The sequence below is a fragment of the Ostrea edulis genome, chromosome 5 (assembly GCF_947568905.1).
Source record: "Ostrea edulis chromosome 5, xbOstEdul1.1, whole genome shotgun sequence".
NCBI lineage: Eukaryota > Metazoa > Mollusca > Bivalvia > Ostreida > Ostreidae > Ostrea > Ostrea edulis.
Window position 1 is genome coordinate 20598029 of NC_079168.1, and position 16389 is coordinate 20614417.

Sequence of the window (16389 nt, forward strand, 5' to 3'; positions counted from 1 at the left end):
ATATGGCACCATGATACCGCCCCTCCCCCTCCCCCCCCCCCCAAGTCACCACCGCTGGACTTTCGAATTTACAAATCATCCGAGGGAAAATGCAAATTGGTGTTATCAATTACAAAGCTGTAGAAAACCGTTCAAATATATTAATATTACAAGACTTACTTCGATTAAAATGTAAATATGTATCTATATAATATATATTTCTTAACTTAATACCAACAAAGTTGAGTTCTAATTGGTGCAAATTAATAATTCAAAATGCTTATTTAACATCAGTCTTACAACAAATGACAGTGTGTTTATAGTGAACTTAGCTCATTGGCAAAGGAAATAAAATGCGTATGTGCATGTACAGTCGCGTGCTAATGGGGACCGGTACACTAGAAACTTCTCTGTGTTTGTATTTGGTATGTCTGACGTTATTGTGAAGTGCACACATTTATAACATTTTAGAATTGTTCATGTTGAATCAGTTTTAACCCCACTTTAAACAGTCTACATGTGAAAAGAATAGGTTATAAAATGCATTCAAGATGTCTGTACACCATACATACATGTACGACGTAAATAAATATCCACACAAGTAATCATATCATAAAGAAAACTTAAAACGCCGAAAATAGCTCAACCGGGTTCATTTTCAATCTTGAAGAGTTCTGACATTATTGCTTAGTTACACATTATGTGATAACTTACGCTAGTTGTGGAGAAAATTGTATCGGCCAGACAGGCGACACCCTACAACACAGGATGACTGTACACGTCAACAAATAAGGGAACCAAAATACCAATGTACTCAAGTCAGTAAACACATTCGAAACTGTGCCAAACATTTCAGTCCAAACTTTACCATTTTCCCCTTCTACAAATTCCTGAGAGATACTACGGAAACGGAGCGTGGAAGTAAAGAAACGTTGTTTATTCGAGCATACAAACCTGCATTAAACGCTCCATGAAATGCACATCATAAAACTGTTTTATGTGATTGTTAACACATAGGTCAGAAGTCAACTGCTATGTAAACAAACTTGTCAGTCATATTTTATAATATATATATATATATATATATATATATATATATATATATATATATATATTATATTTCCATTATCACCTGCATATGTTGTTTATATCTCTCAAATGATTCGATACGCAAGAGATTGTTCTGTGTATAGTCAGTTTTTAAATCGAGGTAAGCTACTGACAAACAAGTTGATGGTACAGGGGTTTCAACAGTCTCGATTGAAGTCAGCATTTCGCAAATTCTATAGTGTTTATAACGATCTAGTTCGTCAATACAACCTCGTATTGGGTCAAATGCTGTATGACATGTTTCATACCGATTGTTAGGCAGTTCTTAACACACAGATGTTGACTATGGATTACTCCGTTTACCTGATCAAGATATAGGGCTCACGGTGGGTGTGACCGGTCGACAGGGGACACTTACTCCTCTTAGGTACCTGACCCCCACCTCTGGCGTGACCAGGGGTCCGTGTTTGCCCAACTCTCTATTTTGTATTGCTTATAGGAGTTATGAGATGATCACTGTTCGTTATCTTCGTCTTGTGTTTTTGATTATTCCTTTTCAGATCCCATGTGCTTGATCTGAAAATGTTGTGTAAAAAATTGTAAAACTTGTGATATACTGATCACTAGAAATTCCCTTAATAGTAATTTCGTGCCAAAACCTTTGAAAATTTTAATTGTAAATCTTCTAACGTTGTTTACGCTATTTAGTGTAACCTATGTGGTTTAATTTTATGTGGTTTAATTTATGTGGGGAAAACTAAGAGATCACTTACTAAAAGAATATCGGGGCACATATGTTAAATAAATAATGTGGTAACCAACTTCTTTACAAGCATTTCAATTCATCGGACCACTCCATCTTATCCATGAAAGTCAGGATTTTGGAGAGAGAAAAACTACCATCACAAAGAATCCAAAATTAAAAACCCCTTTTCGTAGACAGCGAGAATATCATTGGATCGGGACTCTAGGTATTGCATTTCCCTATGGATGCAATGATAATGTATATGATGTGGGAAACTTAACTAGTCCACAAGGAAATAACATGAATGTAATGGGACTCTTTCCCAATACTCAAAAACAGAAACACAGTTATGGACATCGTTCATATAAAAGACCAAGTATAAATGATGTCACGTTTGATTCACTTTTGCCTTACGTCGATAGGTCTAGATAATATTCGCATAAAACTTTAGTCTGTTCCATTGGAAGTTTTACATATGTTATTTGAAGAAACCGCAGCTAGTCTACACTTGGATTTTTGAACCCCTAAATATAGACTGAACTCTATGATTATGAATGTTGCCAATCACAGGCTCTTTAAACCACCACGGGTCATGGATGATATTCTTTCCTAATCATGATGCCAATTCCTAAGCTCAAATTTACAAACAAAGGAATAGATGCCGTCAACATAAGCAACATTCTTCGTAATAAAAGGGTTCAGTTGTGTCTTCCAACTTATTTCAAGTTCAAGTCTACACCCTGTATTTCCTACAAATATACTTCTACTATTGCATCCAAACTTTTTAATTATCAACAAACTTTGCAATGCCTAGATTTAGATCATCTTATACTTAATCCACCTACATGTTTTTGTTCTTCATCTTCTTTCAACTACAGTCTCAGCTGGACATGTCATTACTGGTGATGTTGATATAGTTGAAAATGAAGACCCCCAAATCGCTTATTCTAAAAGGTCCTAAATACAGAGAACCTCGGTCTTTCAATTGGCGACATGAATTCATCACTAATATGAATTATGTCGATGCTTATACCAGACGATGGGCTAAATATGAAAAAGAACTTGATGCATACTCAGAAATGATTAAAAGCACAAGAGGGATATCAAAATCCCGCATTGGACACATGAAAACAAAAGTACGTACCATCTATCCTTCTGTGTTTAGTAAACCAGACGTGATAAAAGAATTAGATAGGTTACATGAGGAATATGTTTTGGTTCCAGCTGACAAAGCTAGTAACAACATTGTCTTTGTTTGTAAGGCTCATTATTACAACTGTATTTTAAACGAACTTGGCATTAATTCCACTTTTGGTAATCATACTTATACTCCAACTGCCCTTTCAAAAGACGAAATTCTTCAAAACCATGCTTCAGTTTTAGACACATTTAATATTCCAGTCAATGGGTCGAATGAATATGAGTTACCGTACCTATACTGGATTCCTAAACTACATAAAAACCCTTACAAACAAAGATACATTGCTCGATCCAATAAGTGTTCTACCAAGCCCCTGTCTTTCCTCCTCACGAAAATATTAACAGCTGTGAAGGAGACACGTCAAACGTACTATGCTACTACATATGCCAGAAGCAAATGTGAATTCTAAAAATTATAAAGAATATTTAGTAAACTTGAAATCAAAATAACTTTTCTCAAATCAATAACATCAACACGTATGACTTTTCAACACTTTACACGAACATTCCTCACGATAGATTAAAGACTAGACTTTTTCACATCATAGACAGTTCTTCAACAAAAATGGAAAACGCAAATATTCATAGGTAGTGATCAGTCATCCATTTTTTTTTTACTTTGTTAAACACCACTCTGATTACATACACAAGTTGAAATAGAAAAAATAAGCTTGAGTTCCTCATTACCAATATGTTCGTGGTCTTTGGTGATCAGGTTTTCCAACAGTCTGTTGGAATTCCCATGGGCAGGAATTGCACTCTTTTGTTAGCTGACCTGTTTTTATATTCCTTTGAGTATAATTTATTCAAAAACTTCTAAGCGATAGGAAAAAATATCTTGCTGTGGCCTTCAGTTCGACATTTAGATATATCGAAGACGTATTATCTACTAACAAGTATACGTTTTATTCATATCTCGATTCCATATATATCCCAGTGAACTCGAAATAGAAGACATCAAAGAGTGAGTCATCCACGTCTGCTTCATACTTAGATAATTTATTGAAAGTAAATATTAACGACAAACTGACAACTCAACTTTATGACAAACGGGATGATTCGTCAACTTCCCATATTTATGTAGCAATATTCCATTATCACCTGTATATGATGTTTATATCTCTCCACTGATTCGATACGCAAGAGATTGTTCTGCGCATGGTCAGTTTTTACATTGAGGCAGGCTACGGACAAACAAGTTGATGGTGCACGGGTTCCAACAGTCTCGTTTGAAGTCAACATTTCGCAAATACTGTGGTCGTTATAACGATCTAGTTTGCCAATACAACCTATCATTGGGTCAAATTCTGTCTACGTGTTTCATACCGATTGTTAGACCATTCTTGACAGACCGATTTGACTACGGATAACTAATTTTACCTAATTAAGATATCGGGCTCACGGCGTGTGTGACTGGTCGGCAGGGGACACGTACGCCTAATAGGCACCTGATCCCACCTCTGTTGTGACCAGGGGTCCGTGTTAGCCCAACTCTCTATTTTGTCTTGCTTATAGGAGTTATGGGATTGATCAATGTTTGATATATTTAATTTTTATTGAATTTCTTATTTTAGCCTTAATGAGTAATCCGAAAATGACCATAAATTCGAACGTCGTCTTCGTGTCGTTGGTCATTTTAGTGCTTGGTATATATATATATATATATATATATATATATATATATATATATGCAAGGTGAAGATAACGAACAGTGATCAATCTCATAACTCCTACAAGCAATACAAAATAGATAGTTGGGCAAACACGGACCCCTGGACACACCAAAGGTGGGATCAGGTGCCTAGGAGGAGTATGCATCCCCTGTTGACCGGTCACACCCGCCGTGAGCCCCATATCCTGATCAGGTAAACGGAGTTATCCGCAGTCAAATCAGTGTGCCAAGAACGGCTTAACAATCGGTATGAAACACGTCAGACAGCATTTGACCCAATGCGAGGTTGTATTGACGAACTAGATCGTTATAACGACCATAGAATTTGCGAAATGCTGACTTCAATTGAGACTGTTGAAATCCCTGTACCATCAACTTGTTTGTCAGTAGCTTACCTCGATTTAAAAACAGACTATACCCAGAACAAGCTCTTGCATATCGAATGAGTTGAGATATATAAACACCATATGCAGGTGATAATGGAATATTGCTACATAAATGTGGGAAGTTGGAGATGGAGAAGCTGAAATCATCCCGTTTGTCATACAGTTGAGTTGTCAGTTTGCCGTTAATGTCTACTTTCAATAAAATATCTAAGTATGAAGCAGAAGTGGACGACTCTGTGGTGTCCATTATTTCAAGCTCACAGGGATATATCAAATCGACATATGAATGTAAGCTATCCTTGTTAATAGACAAAACGTCATCGATATATCTAAAAGTCGAATTGAAGGTCACACCGAGAGATTTTTTCTTCTCACGTAGAAGTTTTTGAATAAATTCTGCTTCATATGAATATAAAAACAGGTCAGCTAACAAAGGAGCACAATTCGTGCCCATGGGAATTCCAACAGACTGTTGGAAGACCTGATCACCAAAGACCACGAAGATATTGTCAATGAGGAACTCTAGCATATTTTTTATTTCAACTTCAGAGTACTTGTGCGTGGAATCAGAGTGGTGTTTAACAAAGTAAGTTTTTGAATGACTGATCACTAGATATGAATATTTCCGTTTTCCGTTTTTGTTGAAGAAGCAACTGTCTATGATGTCAAAAAGTCTAGTCTTTAATTTATCGTGATGAATGGTCGTGTATAGTGTTGAAAAGTCATAGGTTTTAATGCTATTGATTTGGGAAAATTTCTGTGATTTCAAGTTTACTAAAAGTTCTTTAGAATTTGTTAGAATCCACATTTGATTAACACCACCACTTCAGGCATATGAAGTCGCACAGTAAGTTTGAAGTTTCTCCTTCACAGCTGTTAACATTTTCGTATATATACATGTGTGTGTGTTTCATACCGATTGTTAAGCCGTTCTTGGCACACTGATTTGACTGCGGTTAACTCCGTTTACTTGATCAGGATATGAGGCTCACGGCGGGTGTGACCGGTCAACAGGGGATGCTTACTCCTCCTAGCACCTGATCCCACCTCTGGTGGTGTCCAGGGGTCCGTGTTTGCCCAACTATCTATTTTGTATTGCTTGTAGGAGTTATGAGATTGATCACTGTTCGTTATCTTCGACTTGCATATATATATATATATATACAAACTACCAGCTGAACTTCATGAAAGACAAAGATTACGAACAGTGAGTGATCAAGCTCAGAACTCCTATAAGCAATACAAAATAAAGAGTTGGGCTGCCACGGACCCCTGGATATACCGGAGGTGGGATCAGGTGTCTAGGAGGAGTAAGCATCCCCTCTCGACTGGCCACACCTACCGTGAACCCTATATCTTGATCAAGTAAAAGGAGTTATCCGTAGTGAAAATCAGTGTGCTAAGAACGGTTTAACAATCGAAATGAAACACGTCAGACAGAATTTGATTCAATGATAGGATGTATTGGTAAATTAGATCGTTATAACGACCATAGAGTTTGTGAAATGCTGACTTTAAAGGAGGCTGTTGAAACCCCTGCACCATCAACTTGTTTATCAGTAGCCTGCCTCGATTTATGAAATACGGGATATATTCAGCTATGTAACAATATTCTATTTTCTCTCATATCTACGTATGCAAGATACAGATATTCTATGAAAGAAAGGTATGAAATATATTTCTATCTTTTATATCACGTGACGTTTGTCTTTCATATCCCATGACGTAATAATCAATACACAACTAGCCTGCAACTTACCTTGATTGACGAGTTCACTAGTGTCCTCAAAGCTCTTGTGCAAAATAATGACAGATTGTAATGTCCCTGATAATCTCCAGGTGTATGTGACCAGGCAGAAAGAACAACTACCGCACACTCAACTCAACAACAGTCACAAATTCCAGATATAGAAAATGCTGTCGAGTACATCTATGTCATCCGGTGCATTATGTCAGTTCAAAGAAACCCAGCCCACACAGTCTACTAGTTCTAGTCCTACCTTCATATTCACTATGCCAACGTCTTCTGTCCCTATATTATAGTCCAATGAGACTCGAATCCTTGCACTTGTAAAAAAAGGAGTCATGCCCATATCCACCAACAAAACCACTTGGAATCTCTCTTCACACACTCATCATTAAATAACTGCACAATTGTTATCAATATCATATGCTACTTTAAGAAGAAAGCTTGCAGTTGTGGATTCATATTCTGATTGGGTTTGTCTAAATATTTCGCGCTGATGGACTGCCGAGTGACGTCATGCATCACCCTGATTATTGATTTATTGTGTATTTATTCAAAGAGGAATAACTCTAATACAATTCACTTATACACTCGTCGGCCGATTTTTTGTTAGCAACGTAGTTGCCAAAATGAAGGTCGTAGAATTCGATTCTGGTGTTATTTTTAATGTACAGCGAAAAATCAATTAATTGGAAAATTCTCAAAATGGCGTCGCTACGCACAAGGAAAACGAAAAATTTCTAGAAATATGAGAGAAAAATAGTCTCTTATGAGTTGCCATGAATTATTAAGGTGATTCCACCCTCGTGGTTGCAAAAAAGCGGTAAAACCCTCGGCAAAGCCTTGGGTTTCACAGCTTTTTTGCAACCCTCGGGTGGAATCACCTTATATTTCATTGTTACTCATAAGAGAGTCTTATAATCACCTGTATGTGGTGTTATATGTCTGATTCGATACTCGAGAACATCCTCTACATATGTTCAATTAAAAAAAAAGGATGGCTACTGAACCAATAATTTAATGTTACAATAGTTTCAACAGTTTCGTTCAAAAAAAGCATTTCGCAAATTGTATGGTTATTATAACACCCGTCACGAACCCTATATCAACTCAATCATCTATCATATATAAACGAATGAACTACTCTGCGAACTCGTATACGAGTTCATAAACAACACATTTCAGCACCCGAATACAGAAAAATTAAAGTTAGTGAACATATAGATGTGTGTGGCCACGGACAATTCAGTGTATTTCCGTTTTATAAACTGTATACAGAAAATACTATTTCCCGACGAGAAAAAGAAAGACACTTTATTAAGACTTTAAAACCGGCTCTCAATAGCTTACTGTAAAATATGTTTACTGTTATTATCTATGACGTCATAATATGCTTAACGTAAAATCCTTTTCCCTTCATTCGTTTATGACGTCGTTATGTACGTGAAATGTTAGGACGCCTTTATGACGTCAAACCATTTCAAAACTATTTTAAAATGTAACGCCTGAGGATTATAAAATGAAAGCGCTTGCGTTAAATTTTTAACTTTGTGTACTGTTTATTCTATTTCTTTTAATATTTTATACCGGACACTGTGATTTTTTTAAAAACACAATTTGGATATATATATATATATCCAATAATAAAAGTCAAGAAACACAAAACTCGAATAACATTTCACTGTTAGCGCTTTCGGCTTTAATGCCTCTTCAGACAGTTATAAAATGAATAAAATAAAATTCATTTTATAACTGTCTGAAGAGGCCTTAAAGCCGAAAGCGCTAACAGTGAAATGTTATTCGAGTTTTGTGTTTCTTGACTTTTATTCTTGGATGTATTTACTGTATCAAATATCGAATTGTTTATTTACAAACTATATATATATATATATATATATATATATATATATATATATATATATATAATATGTGAGTATGTGTTTGTATATGAATAAAATATATGTGGTTTGTAGTTATTTTCAATATGGTTATTCATAAAAATACAGTAATTTTGACAAATGCAAATGTTAACATTTCCGACATGACTTACCCAGAATATGAAACAACTTGAGCGTGGATTATTGGACAGGCATACAGATCGCTTTACAACCGTCGAAATATTTTCTCCTATTTGCTAATTTATGTATAAGGGATTGGAGGTAGAAACGTATTTAAGTGTCGCAAATATTCTGTGATCTCGTTAGTCTATGCTTAGGTAAGTTTCCTCTGTATATTTTTCAAACTAACAGAGAATTGATTTGTTCACCTCACCTGAATATATAAAAGTTTTACATTTCAGCCTGCCAAACAAAATGGGAGCCATGAAGATCGTACTTTGTTTTGCTCTTGTGTTTGTTGTATTTTCCGCCATTGCCGAAGCAGGTAGTTATGGTGCCAACGTGCAAGGCATTGGTGGGTACTATCAACCCCGTCAACAGGTATATTCCTACTACCAACCTGCCCGTGTTCAGTATTACACCACTGGTATGTACGGAGGATACAACACTGGAATGGGGTTAGGCGCCGGGTCAGGCAATTTAGTGGGATCCGCGCTACCTATTCTTCTCATCTGTAAGTAAAACACTTCTTTCTTTCTCTAGTCTAGCTTATTTCAAAATTCAAACCATACTAGCTTGAAAATACGGATGTATATATAATTGCTGTTATAAGATTTAGAAATTCATTTCAAAATTAAGGATTATCTCCCTGGTGCATAGCTCTTATCCTTGGACGAATTTGGCTCCACTTTTTTGGCACGCTGTTTTTGGCTATATTTAGCTCCAAAACTTCATAGTTATTTTGGATTTCAAACATTTCGGTTCAGCATCACTGAAGAGACATTATTTGTCGAAATGCGCATCTGGTGTATCAAAATTGGTACCGTATACATTTTACATCTACCCGCAAAGTTATTCTTGACATTTCCTATCTCGTTCTATCGTGCGTGTATCCTATCGTATCGTGCGTGTATCATATCGTATCGTGCGCGTATCCTATCGTATCGTGTTTTGCGTTTATCAGGTTTTCCGTTTTCTATAGTGTTTTGCGTTTATCAGATCTAACGTGTATTGGGTTTTACGTGTATTAGGTTTTCCGTTTATCGTGAAAATCGTTTATCATGTAGCTTCGGAAACTATCGGAATTGTATATCAAATCTAATGAAAAAGTACGATACTTTTCGAAAGCTTTATTCCTTTTGTTAAAGAAGCTATTTGTAGGAATCGAGGACATACAGATCTATTTGTCTGTCCAGAGAGGGGGGAAATTTATCCCAATTCATTCTAAGTAGTATGAAAAGTAGGCAGTTGTTTGCTGAGCAAACAGGGGACAGTAAATCTGAAAGCTCCTTCATCTGAAGTTCGTAAACATTTGTTTGTCTAGAAACAATTATTTGTAATTAACACTAACAGAGAAATAGGAAGTTCCAATTTGAAAGGTAAAATCAGTAAATTACATTGCTTATTACATATCTTTTTAAAAAGGCTCTTTTTATCTCGATTTTTTCCACCTGTATTCTATTAAATTTCATATACCAACTACTGAACTTGTGCACGTCTGTGTATCACCCGTGTTTTGACTGCAAACATTCTCAGGAACATTGTATTTCACATATTTAGAAGATTCAGTTTTAAAAGGGTGCAATGGTGTTGCATCTCCCAAAAGTCTGCTCAACTGGGCACGACTCGGCTGTCATCGTTGGTGTTTTTTTTACTTGTACATGTACCAATAGTCGTACGGGTAGATACTGAAAGTTAATGCCGGTTTTGATGATTATTTGCATTTTTTTTTTTACACACTAACACAAAATTTTATAAGTGTTTCAAAATTGTGAATTTTAAAAAAGCCAGGTTTTGTGTATTCTTTTTCATAGTTTATTTATTTTTTGTTATTAAGATATCAACTCAAATACATATGTTCCAATTCCTTATAACTATCAATTATCACTCATAGTGTACAAAAATCCAACGTATGAAAATATGTTGTAGTGCAGTGTATTTTTTTTAAAGAGGTCATGATGAAAATAATTGTAATTGTTGAATGACCGGTGAACTTAAAGCTTGATGCAAAATAACCCCCTCCTCGCTACACACAAAATATTACTTGGTTTTATTCCACATTTAAGATAATAGACATTAGAATAAGAGAGCTACTGAAGCATGATATCACTACATTATATTACATTTAGTTAATTCCCTGTGTAATTTACATAATAAACATTAGGTGACAATATAATTTTAGAATCATTGGCTGGGACAATTCATATAGATATCAAATAATGAATCAACAACCATATATAGTTTATTAGTTTATGTGATATATGGCATGAACAAATCACTGACTTCACCAGAATGAATTTGGCCTAGTTTCCCATAGTTATTACTGAATGTCATTCTGTTTGTGTTACACTTACTATTCGCCGTCTACTCTCTGTATCCGAACCATCAATAGCTGTGAATTTCCTATCTGGTTATTTGTTTTAATCATTTATCTATTATTCTTATTATTGATAGCATACATAATTAGTCTTCTAACTTCTTTACACGCTATTGCAATACTTCAACACCAATATTTATTATTTTTTTCTTTTTATTTTATTTTCATCACCATTCATAACCACTTATATAGCTTCACACCTGGTACGAAAGACTTATAAAGACCTGTCATTAGAACGAGTTAACAAACCGCTTAACTATACTAATTAGTTAACCCATTCTTTGTTCATAACTTCATCTAACGTAATACATGCAGTTATTTAGTTCAGTTCAGTCTTGACGCTTGTTCAGAATAGACGTTGTTTTATTGTCCCATATTGCACTCCATAATTTCAATTTATAAAGATTTTGTTTGTTATCAGGTTTCATAATCTAGATTTAGTGCTAGTTTGCATACTTATTTGATTTATTTTGTTTTCATTTCTATGTACCAGTAAATATTTTGTAGTCTTGAACCGATGATCTGTTCCAGGTCTTCCCGAAAATTTGACAATTTCATCATGACTTTTATTATTGAATATATTTATTGTATCCAATATACTGGATTCTTTTTACAAACTATACATGTAACTGGGTTTTTTTCTTCAGTCCTCCTGCTTGCAATTTTTGCTCCAGTCTTGATTGGAAGTCTTGTCTCCTCGAATGATATGGTGTTTAGTGGTAGCAATTAAATGGTAAGAAACAGGAATATTCCTAGAACAATTTGAAACAACAAGAGGCCTGCAGGCCTTATCGATCAGTTGAATACTAGTTAAAAGTATCACTAGTTCCTAAGGCTATGAAATCTAGAAACAAAGGCCCATAGGCCACATCGCTCACCTGAATCACATTGGCTCATATTTAAAGATTTTTCCTATATATTCGCATGTGAAACTTTTATCCCTATTGTGGCCCCAACCTACTCCTGGGGGCCATGATCTTTTTCAAAATTGAATCTGGACTATGTCAGGAAGCTTTCACGTGAATGTAAACTTTTCTGGTCCAGTGATTTTTCAGAAGAAGAAGTCGAAAATGTAAAAAGTTTACAGACAGACGGACAGACAGACGGACGGACGGACATACGACGGACAACAGGCGATCAGAAAAGCTCACTTGAGCTTTCAGCTCAGATGAGCTAATAATTCCTGTTTTGAATATCTAAATTAACTTCTAATATTCAGCAACAGTATAAAAGAAGATATGTTCTTCAAATTTCAATGCCATCAAAAGTACACTGTACATACACTGATGAAAGGCTTTACATGATATCATACGATATGACTAATTTTAACCCATCCTAGAGTTAAAATCCTGGGGTTGCAAAATTCACCATTTTTTGCACATCCTTTTCTGCTTTTCCTGAACATTCACCTAGATTTGATACAGTATCAGCAAAACTTAAAGAAGTCCTTCAAATCATTATGATAATTTTGATCCACCCTGAAACCAAACCCTTACCTCCTAGGATGATAAAATTTACAATTTTTGTAAAGGACTGCCTACTCCTTCTAAATATCCTTTTAGCTTCAATTTAGTATCAAAAGCATCAAAGCAGACATCATTTATATATTTTGGACAATAAACTAAATGTACCAAGTTTAGCTCCACCCTGGAGTCAGAATATCTACCCTGGTAATCATGAAATTTACAATCTGGGTAGAGGCCGTCCTGCTCTACATCACTATGTAATTAATTTTTCTTACAAATGTGAGGTTGTAGAGAGAAAGCTTTTTGAATATTGGTCAATTTTTGGCAGTTTTTGCCCTGCTCCTGAGGTCCCAGGGGTGCAAGAATCCTGAAATTCACAATTAATGCCCCCTTGTCCAAAAATGCTTCATACCAAATTTGAAAGGAATTGGAATGGTAGTTATCAAGAAGTTAAAAATTTCTATTGTTCACACATTTGATAACTGACCATTTTGGCCCCACCCTGATACCACAACCCCTGTCCCTGAGATAATCAAACTTACAATTTTGGTAAAGGAGTACCTGTCCTCTCTAAACATCCATTTAGTTTCAATTTAGTATGAATACCACTGAAGATGTTATTTAAGAAAATAAGTGTTTTACACATAAACACTATATACCAAGTTTGTCCTCGCCTTGGGGTCAGATTCCCTACCCCGGGGATCATGAAAGTTACAATTTTGGTCGAGACCTTCCTGCTCTACATCCCTATGCATTTAATTGTCCTTACATATGCGCGGTTGTAGAAAGGAAAATTTATTGTAAATTGGTCAATTTTTGACAGTTTTTACCCCGCCCCTAGCATCCAAGGATTGCAGGGTCCTGAATTTTACAATTTATGTCCCCCTTATCCCAACAATGCTTCATATCAAATTTGATGGGAATTGGAATAATCGTTATCAAGAAGAAGTTAAAAATCTTCTATCGTTCACGCATCTAATAACTGGCCATTTTGGCCCCACCTTGATATCAAAACCACTACCCCTGAGATCATCAAATTTATAATTTTGGTAAAGGACTACCTATTCTTTCTAAACATCAATTTATTTTCAATCTAGTATCAATAACACTAAAGATTTTTATTTAAGTGTTTCATACATAAACAATACATAATAAGTTTGACCCCACCCTGGTGCCAGAACCCCTACCCCGTGGATCATGAAAGTTTTTGATAGAGGACTTCCTGCTCTACAACACTATGCATTTAGTTTTTCTTACACATTTTCGGTTGTAGAAAAGATTTTTCAAAATTGGTCAATTTTTGGGCAGTGTTTGCCCGATCCCTAAGGCCCCAGGAGTGTAAGAGTCCTGAAACTTACAATTTCTGTCCCCCTTGTCCCAAAGATGCTTCATACCAAATTTGAAAAGAATTGGAATAGTAGTTATCAAGAAGAATTCAAAACTGTTCAATTGTTAACGCACGACGGACTACGCACGACGACGGACGACAATTAATTGCAATAGGTCACCTGAGTTAATCAGATGTCCTAAGCAAGGAAACTGATACTATTAAGAAATGGAAAATGCTTGTTTCGTCGTTCTTTTTCTCGAAAAGGTGTTTTTAAATAAAATCTTTCAGTTTTAAAAAATATCTTTTACGTATTCAATGTGTATGTCAATTTTTATAAGAAATGAATATACTAATCATTTTTATATTGACAGAATTGATGAACTGGAAAAAGAAAAAGAAATAGGACTAGCCCGCATTTCACAGTGTACAAATTCTCAGAATAAACTGCATTATACAGTTCTGAAATTTTATTCCATATGCAAAAGATATTTTAGACATGTCTGACGTGATTATTAAGCTCAAGTCTTTTACATATTGGAATTTGTAATATTAAATCAGTTTTATACTCACTTTGTATAGTCTGTATACGATAAGAATAGAATGCTTAACACTTGTACAATTCATGTACACATTAGATACATTTTATGATGTAAAAGATATAAATTATAGAAAGCTATTGGGGCCAATTGGATGTGAATGTGCCGCATGTAACACATTAAAATGAGTGGTTTTATAACAACTAAATATTGCAGGAGAACTAATTCGGTAAATGATTTTTAAAAGTTTCCAAAGCAATTCTTCGCAATATCCTGGTTTTTAATGATGATAATTTTGATTGATTTCATAAACTTCCATAAGTGCTTTTGTAATCAGCATAGATGAAAGGTGAAGATAACTCTCAATGCATTGTTTCAATAGATGCGTAGGAACTGGGTCCAATTCACAAGATTTGGGTGCCGAGTTCATAAGGAGTTTTCGAATTTCTCCTGTAGTTGCAGGTGCAAATTTCGTGAGTTGTTCACCATCAAATGGAATATCAGAGCAAAAAGAATCTTTTGCGCCATTGTTCGAGGCAATAGATTCGCAAACTGATAAATGGATATTCCTTATATTCCCATGAAAATAGTTAGTAAAGTTTTCCGATAATTCCTTTCCGTCAGAAGTAGAGGGTAAAATTTGATCGGACGTGTTACCCATGAGCCGATTCGTCAGAAAATAAAGCTTCTTAGAGTCTCTGCCACATTCGGTTATTTCGTGTGCATAACATTCCTTTTTTACGTTGAGTTATTGATTTGTTGTATGTTCAAAATGACTCCTTATGTATTTGATGGTGTACAGTCAAACGTGTTTGTCGTTATGTACGTTCTGTTTTTATTTAGTTTGTTTTAGCATATGCCGTTCCTCTGTAATTCACTGCGAATTATGACTAACGATCGCATTTCTTTCCTGCATTGGTGCGTGGTCATTTATCACATCACATATACCCTCATTGTAAAGGCCAACCATGTCTTCGATTGGAATATCGCTCTTTATTTTTGATAACTGGGACTCAATGTCCAGGTAAAACTTGTCGTGTTCAATTTCGCGTATTTTGCAAAAGTTAAAAGACTTCCGTCGTTTTTGAGGTTTTGATACTTTGAGGATGGAATGAATGCCTTTATGGTCACAAAACGAAACGCCTTTTTAGTAACATATTCAGGATTGTGCTGTTATCTCTGGTAATAAATACGTCCAGTATATGCCCTCGCACATGAGTAGGATCAGTTATATGCTGTGCTAACCCATTCTCTTGGAGAGAGTTCATGAACATTTGGGAATTTGGGTCCTTAACAATGTCAAGATGGAAATTCATGTCACCTGTGATAATGATGAAACAACATGGTGACTTACATAGTGCGACCATTCATTGAAAAGATTCATAAAGCTGTTGTGATGGTAGCCGATAGACAATACATATTAGAAGTTTCAAGTTCTGTGTAAACACCGTGCATTCTATGTGCTCAAAATGATTGAACGAATTATCTAAATGTAATTGAGAGGAACGAAGATTTTTATTGTAAATGGATGTAAGACCGCACCGTTACGGTTCTTTCTGGGGATGTGGAGTATATCATAATCATCTGGAACGAGTTCTCCTATCGCCCTGCTGTCTGTGCCACTTCCGAGCCATGTTTCAGTCAACACCAAGACATCGATGCCGTTTGATATTATGTGATCACAAAGCGCCAGTGATTTATTTTTCACTGATCGGACATTCAAAGTACATAAATTGATATGTTTTGCAGATTTTGAAGGTTGCCCTAGCTTAACTGAAATAAGGTTTGCATGGTTTACATATTTGCATGATTCCCGATTAACAGGATGATGTATCGAAATGGTA

General features: G+C 35.5%; 1 long non-coding RNA gene across 1 annotated transcript; it reads left to right on the forward strand.

The window, feature by feature from the left end:
- Window positions 1-8941: 8941 nt before the first annotated feature.
- Window positions 8942-14576, forward strand: LOC125650956 (uncharacterized). Its single transcript, XR_007361193.1, has 4 exons — window positions 8942-8994; window positions 9079-9350; window positions 11861-11946; window positions 14381-14576. It is a non-coding gene; the product is annotated as an uncharacterized LOC125650956 (long non-coding RNA).
- Window positions 14577-16389: the final 1813 nt, after the last annotated feature.